This window comes from Orycteropus afer, unplaced genomic scaffold, assembly GCF_000298275.1.
Source record: "Orycteropus afer afer isolate SDZICR_OR568_19922 unplaced genomic scaffold, OryAfe1.0 scaffold00395, whole genome shotgun sequence".
NCBI lineage: Eukaryota > Metazoa > Chordata > Mammalia > Tubulidentata > Orycteropodidae > Orycteropus > Orycteropus afer.
The window spans coordinates 354,609-362,518 of record NW_006921982.1 but is presented as its reverse complement, the minus strand read 5'-3'; the positions used below and the strand labels follow the sequence as shown (position 1 = coordinate 362,518).

The following is a 7,910-nucleotide window of genomic DNA, read 5'->3' as shown; positions in this document are numbered from 1 at the left end:
TTTGTAATTTTTCTACATTTCCATATAGCACAACAAATTTAAGAGCCAGAGTCTGGCTAAGCAGAGTTATTGTTCTCTTCATTCTTTCACCTTCTTATTCTGCTTTTCCAATCCTGACTACTAAACCTAATAACACCTCTAGAACCAAAGAGTCAGAGTTCAAACTCTCAAGGGCTTTATTAATGCTTCTTGTTTATATTTATCATCTGCAATCATCAGCACTATGTACTTTCAAATGTTTCATCAGCCCAAACAGAAACTGTACCCAGCACAAAAAACTTCGTATTTCCCACTTTATCCAGTCTCTAGTAACATCCAATCTAACTTTTGTCTTTATGAATTTTCTATTTATACTTTATGTAAGGAGAGTCATACGATAGTTGTCTTCTGTATATGGTTTATATCACTTAGCATAATGTTTCCAATGATCAGCTATGCTGTAGTATGTATCACAATTTTATTCCTTTATATGACTGTATAATATTCCATTGTATGGATATACTACATTTTGTTTAACCATTCATCTGTTGATGGATGCAAACAATTGATGACAAAGATCTGAGAAATTTCACCAGATAACTGATTTTTGGCTGATTCTCTTTATAGATGACATAGACACATTTGTAAAGAACAAATTTGGCTTTCAAACTTAAAGGATAAAGGAAGGAAAGAATGAAAATGAAAGAATATTTGTCTCCATGAGAAGCTCAAGGCTTTTTCTCAAAACGTTCTTTCTCTTATCCTTCCCATAAATGGATGGAACTCATCTATTTTTCTCATAATTGTAAAGAAAAACACATTAGCTATCTACCCCCATGCAGAAACAAGTGTACCATGGAGTCAATTCTGATGTATCATAACTCTACATGACAGAGTAGAACATCTTCATGGAGTTTTCTAGGCTATAGTCTACAGAGCAGATCACCAAGTATTTTCTTTCACAGAGCTGCTAGGTGATTTTGAGACTCCTCCCTTTTTTGTTAGCAGCTGCAATGTAGTGAATTGTTAATGTGGCCCTTCTAGCCCTGTGCCTCTGTGCTTAGGGTTCCTTTCTGGAGTGAGTTTTCTGTTGTGCTGATGAGGAAGGATTAGAATTGGATGTATCTTGATTTTCACTTTGCTGGATGGTGTAACTCAAATTATCACCCTTAGTTCCTTGAAGATATATATGTGAACGTTCCGGCAAAGTTCACCCTCTTTTCTGGATCCTACACCTTGTTTATCAGTATCTTACTCCCAGTTCTTGGGACTTGAGACAGCAGCAGCAGCCAGTTGTCTGACAGGCTGATTTTGATACATCAGCACCTGCAACCAGGTGGGAGAAGAGAATCCTCCAGATTCTCCTGACCCACAGATTTGGGACTTGACAGCCTCCACCACTGTGTATGCCATTTCCTTGACAGTTTGTCAGTTCTTTGGGAAGTTAGTGTAAAATGGAACCCTAAGACAGGAGGGAGAGTAATGAAGGGAGGAGGAGGAGTTGATGTTAGAGATGATGGACTGGTATAGCAGTTTGGAAAAGTGAGTATTTAGGATAGCTTTTACCTCTGCCTCCTAGGGGCCAGCCTTGTGCTAATCCTTCTGAAAAAAATTATTTGAGAGCAACCAAGTACTTAACCATTGCACCACTGGGGATCTTTATTCATAAACTAGAACTAGGGAATTGCCTCAGCATAAGCCCATGCTCTCCTTGTAACTGTTATTTTGGTTCTTTAAGCCTGACATTAATGAAACAGTGTTACTTCATGGGGTGACTTAGGAGGAAAGCATACTCTTTACTCTTAACTAAAATTCTTACTGGAGGACTGGAGCCTTATAATGTTTAAGTTTATTTTCCCACATATAGACATGGACATTAAGGTTTAAATTTCTCATGATTTTAAGACAAAAGTTTACTTTGATTTTTAGAAACTAATCATTGTACTTGTACACATTCCTCTCAATAACTTTTGTTAGAAGGTTTATTAGGTAGTGACATGTACCAGATTTGGGTATTCCTGTATCACCAGTCTTAAATCTCATCAAATGATGGCTACTCTCAATTTCAATTTAAAACAATGATGAAGTTTGTGAAATAACTTTCATTTTTCTAACTAGTAAGTAGCTGTACCAATATACTCAGCTCTTTCAACTCATAATGGAGCATGTTAGCACTGAAGAATGAGAGTATTTTACAATAAAATCTTTATCACACAAGCAAGTGAATGATAAGGGTGTGGACATGTACAAACAAAAGTAACACTTCTTTTGCTAAAGATAATTGGCACATAGATTTTGACTTAAGGTTTCGATCATTTTTTGTTATAAACCCTGATAGAACAAGGGGTTACCAATTGATACAACTTTTACAATACATTAGTTTAATAATAATTTTAAAAGGTTTAAAATGCAGTTTTGTTTAGATTTAAATTTTATCCTCTTTATGCCCAGGACCTGTACATAATAAGTAAAAGCTAACTGGAAATCTTTTACTCCATGGTAGCCAAATGTATTTTAGTGACCAGTTGTGTTGGAGTTAAGATATTCAGTGTCATATATGCATACAACTCAGATCTATTCTTTAGTAAGACTTTCTTTCCAAGCAATACTATTTTGAAGTGACAGACCTATAATATTGCTAAGACTATTGCTAAGAACTATATGAGGTCTTTTCATCAGATTTTTATTTATATAACTTATTTAAGCCCAATATCCTTGAATCTCCCAGCAATTTTTATATTTTGCGCTTGTTCAACATAGACATTGAGAACTGTTATAGTCAAAATTCCCAGAAAAAATATTAGGTACCTTTATAATCAACCTAATATATGTTAAGAGATTGAGGAACACTTCCATTTTCACTTAACTCATTCTTCTCAAATGGATGGACATTTGTTATGATATGATTTAAATGTTGAACTGAGTGCAGAATATTTCTGCAATAATCTTCTCTTGGTTATTAATACACTGAAGCATTAACGTTGCTTGGTTATTATTATTATTATAAACTGTTACTTTTTTGTAAGAAAAGTAATACTTCTTAAAATATTTCATAAAATATAAATTAACTTATTTAACATTAATATACTCCAAGAGCTATGTAGGACTCTCTTGCCTCTGATAATAAAAGAAGAGGACATTTTTAAATATTTTAATGGGATTATAATATGCATATACCATTTCACATGGATCCACAATCAACAGCCATGGAACCAGCAGCATCAAGAAATTGAAAGATGTATAGCATTGAACAAATCTGCAGTAAATGATCTCTTCAAATTGTTAACAAGCAAACATATTATTTTTACAACTAAAGTAAACCTGACTCAAGCCATGGTATTTTCTATCTTCTCAAAAGTATGTGGAAGGTGGAAAATGAATAAGCAAGACCAAAAAAAGACTTAATAGATTTGAATTATTGTCTTGGTGATGAATATTAAATATGCCACGCACTGACAGAAGAATGAAAAAATTTGTCTTGGAAAAAGTAGAGTTAGAAGAGAAGATGGCAAAACTTCATTGCTCATACTTTGGTCATGTTGTCAGGAAGATCAGTCCCTGGAGAACAATATCATGCTTGATAAAGTAGAGGGTCAGCGAAAAGGAGAAAGACCCTCAACAAGACGGATAATCACAATGGCTGCAAAAAAAGAGCTCAAACATTGCAATGATTGTGAGAATTGGGCAGGACCAGGCGCTGTTTTGTTCTACTGTATATGAAGTCTCTGTGAGTCACAATCAACTACATGATACCTAACAAAAACAATATTATGCATATATGAGCAAAAATATTCATAAATCATTAATTTATTGTTCAGCAAATTTCCAAAAAAGTGAACACACTGCCCCTTTCACAACCAGACTAAGGATTATAGTAGTGCCAGAATATAGTGCAATAAATATCTTTTTTTATTACCCTTCAAGACCTTGTAACTCCCATAAAATGATTAGATAGGACTGAGCAAATAAGGTGCATGGAACACTTGTGGGGTTATGATTGTGTAAATAAGGTGTCTGTGGTCCACCAAAGGGATTGGTCACTTTTGTTATCCCACTATGCTTAAAAACAACAAATCCCAGAGGTTAAGGCAGGGGAAGCTTGCTACCATCAAGAAGAAGAGCCACCAGTGGAGGTTGTCCTTTGGACCCAGGGTCCCTGTGCTGAGCACCTCTTAAACCCAGGAGACAGAGAGAGCTGTAACACTGGAGACAGTGTGAAATGGCAAGATATAGCATGAAAGAGTAGAGTGGCAGATATGATGGCAGCAGAACTAGTCTGTGGTACTGTCAGTATTCTTTGCCAACAGCACAACTCAAAAGCATCAACTAACTTCTTTGGTAATATGAAATCTTTAACAACTTCAAACTTTTGTCCATTTATCATGATAGTACTTACTAATTCAGGTGTGAAGATTTTTGTTTTCTTTATATTGAGCTGTAATCCATATTGCGGACTGTAGTCTTTAATCTTCATCAGTAAGTGCTGCAAGTCATCTTCATTTTTAGCAAGCAGAGTTGTGTCATCACCATATCACAAAATGTTAATGAGTCTTCCTCCAATCCTAATACCACATTCGTCTTCGTATAGTCCAGCTTCTCAGATTATTTGCTCAGCACACAGATTGAATAAGCATGGGGAAAGAATACAACCCTCACATATCCCCTTCCTGATGTAAATCGTGGAGTATCCCCTTGCTCTGTTTGAACAACAGCCTCCTGATCTATGCTACAGGTTTCTCACAAGTACAATTAAGTGTTCCTGAATTCCCATTCTTCTCAACGTTATCCATAATTTGTTATGGTCCACACAAACAAATGTTTTTGCATACTCAATAAAACACAAGCAAACATCCTCCTAGTATTTGTTTTTAGCCAAGATCCAAACATCCTCCTAGTATTTGTTTTTAGCCAAGATCCATCTGACATCAGCAATGATATCCCCTCAATCCACATCCTCCTCTGAATCCAGCTGGCAGTTCTGGAAGTTCTGTCAATATACTGCTGCAACCGTTCTTGAATTATCTTCAGAAAGATTTTATTTCTGTGAGATATTAATGATTTTGTTCAATAATTTCCACATTCTGTGGGATTACCTTTCTTTGGAATGGGTACAAATATGGATCTTTTCCATTCAGTTGGCCAGGTAGCTATTTTCCAAATCTCTTGGCATAGCTGAGTGAATGCCTCCAGCGCATCAACTGTTTGTTGAAATATCTCAATGGGTATTCCGACAATTCCTGGCGCCTTGCTTTTTTCCAATTCTTTAAGTGCAGCTTCAATGTCTTCCTTCAATACCATTGGTTCTTAATCATATGCCACCTCATGAAATGGATGAACATGGACCAGTTCTTTTTGGTATAGTGACTCTGTGTATTCCTTCCGTCTTCTTTTGATGTTTCCTGCATCATTCAATATATTGCCCATAGAATCTTTCAGTATTGCAACTTGAGGCTTAATTTTCTTCCTCAGTTCTTTCAGATTGATAAGTGCCAAGTAAGTTCTTCCCTTTTGGTTTGATAATTCCAGGTGTTTGCACATTTCATTATAATAATTGACTTTCTCTTCTCGAGCTGCTCATTGAAATTGTCTGTTCAGCTCTCTCATCTTTTCATTTCTTCCATTTGCTTTAGGTACTCTCCATTCAAGGGCAAGTTTCAGAGTCTCATCTTTCATCCATCTTGGTCTTTTGTTCCTTTCCTGCATTTTTTAATGACCTTTTGCTTTCTTCATGTATGATGTTTTTGATGTCCTCTCACAATTCCCCTGGTTTTGGGTCATTGGTGTTCAATGTATCAAATCTATTCTTCAGATGGTCTCTAAATTCAAGTGGGATATAATTATGGTCATGTTTTGGGTCTTAGGAACTTGTTTTAATTTTCTGCAGCTTCAACTTGAACTTGAATATCAACAGTTGATTGTCTGTTCCACAGTCAGCTCCTGTTTTTTTTTTTTTTTTTTTGTTGTTGTTCTTTTGTTTGTTTTGTTTTATTTTTTTACATGTTTCCTGCATGATTTGTCTCCTCAGTCATTGTCCATAGGACTCTGACAAATTGTAGGAATATGCAGGCGCAGACTCAAGGCCTGGCATTATCTCCAACATGGTGGAAAGGGACTGTACATCATGGGGTAGAGCCCTGTGCTCCCCTAGGCCACCTGGACAGATCTCAGGGAAAGTGACCTCCTGGGAGTATCCATGTTGGAATGCCTGATTAGTCATGCAACCAGAGTAATTGACAAAGGCAATGTTGCTAGAAAACATCATTTATTAAAACATTTCCAAGGGCTTTTACAATTTGTTGTTGTTGTTGTTATGTGCCCTCGAGTCGGACCCGACTCATAGCGACCCCTCCTTGTGTTTCCGAGGCAGTATCACTACAGAAGTAGATTGCCCTGTCTTCCTTCCGAGGAGTGGCTGGTGGATTTGAACCACCAGCCTTCTGGTTAGCAGTCAAGTAACTTAGGCACTATGCTACCAGAGCTCCCTTTTTACAATTTAGGGCTAGGAAATATTTGAACCAGTATAAAACAACAACAAGTCATTCCCACATGGCTTGCCTACTTAATTTCTTCATCTCTGTAGTATCAATACCTCTCCCTCTCAGGTGATGAGAATACAAAGATGTGAAAATTTTAGCACTCTTCATAGACTGTGAGCACACATCTAAGAAATTATCATCATGCTTACAAACATGTTGTAAAATACAGGACCCATCTTATATCTGATGTATTAAACTCAGAAGCAGTAACTGGTGCTTAAGAGAACTGGGTATGGAATTATTCAAATTATTTTATAATCCAGATCTATCACTAAGTACGCAAAGCATTTTGAATCTTACAACTCATACGGACTACAGTGAAGACTGGTTTATCAGATTAACAGCCTTCTCTGGTGGCTAGAAACTTTTGTTTCCTAGTTAGAAATTACTGAAACACCCTAATACAGCTAACATGATTAAGTGCTGGTCAAAATCTGTGTTTCAGAGAATATTTACTCACCTTAATCTGAGTTATTTGGATTTCAGAGAATTCAGAGGCAAAGCCACTCAGTGATCCCCTTCCCCTGAAAGGCCTCCTGGTCTTGTTTTGACTGGTGATATTCACCTTCTCCATCACCTCTTTCCACAGATGTAGTCAGTCTAATTCCTGTGTATCCCATCTGGCAAAGCCCACATGTATAGCCACCATTTATGTTGTTGAAAAACAGTATTTGTAATGAATAAGTCGTTGGTCTTGCAAATTCATATGATCTCCAGTATCATTTCTATCACTAAGGCCATATTTTCCAACTACTGGTGATACTTCTTTGTTTCCAACTTTTTCATTCCAGTCATCAGTAATAATCAACACATCTTGATGGCATGTTTGGAGAATTTCAGACTACAAAAGTTGGTAAAAATTTTCAATTTACTCACCTTTGGCTTTTGGTGGTTGGTGCATAAATTTGAGTAATAGTAGTAGTAACTGGTGTTCCTTGTAGCGTAAGGATATCATCCTATCACTGACAATATTTTACTTTGGGGTAGAACTTGAAACATTCTTTTTGATGATGAATGCCATGCCATACCTCTTTAATTTGTCATTCCTGGCATAGTAGATCATATGGTCATCTGATTCAAAATGGCCAAAACCTGTCTTCAGATCATTAATGCCTGAGATATCGAACTTTATGTGTTCTATTTCATTTTTTAAAACTTCCAATTTTCCTAGATTCATACTTTGGACATTCCATGTTCTGATTATTAATGAATGTTTGTAGTTGTTTCTTTCCATTTTGAGTCATACCCCATCAGTGAATGGATGTCCCAAAATATTTACTCCATCCACATCATTTAGGTTGACTCTACTTTGAGGAGGCAGTTCTTACTCAGTTGTATTTTGAGGGGCTCATCTTTTAACACTATATCAGACAATATTTCAGGGTTATTCATAAA

The 7,910-nt window shown here is 36.3% G+C and overlaps 1 non-coding gene across 1 annotated transcript; it reads right to left on the bottom strand.

Moving 5' to 3' along the window:
* Nucleotides 1–5,974: 5,974 nt before the first annotated feature.
* LOC122151343 lies at nt 5,975–6,179 on the bottom strand. The gene has a single exon (XR_006164109.1). It is a non-coding gene; the product is annotated as a small nucleolar RNA SNORA73 family (small nucleolar RNA).
* Between the last annotated feature and the right edge of the window lie 1,731 nt (nt 6,180–7,910).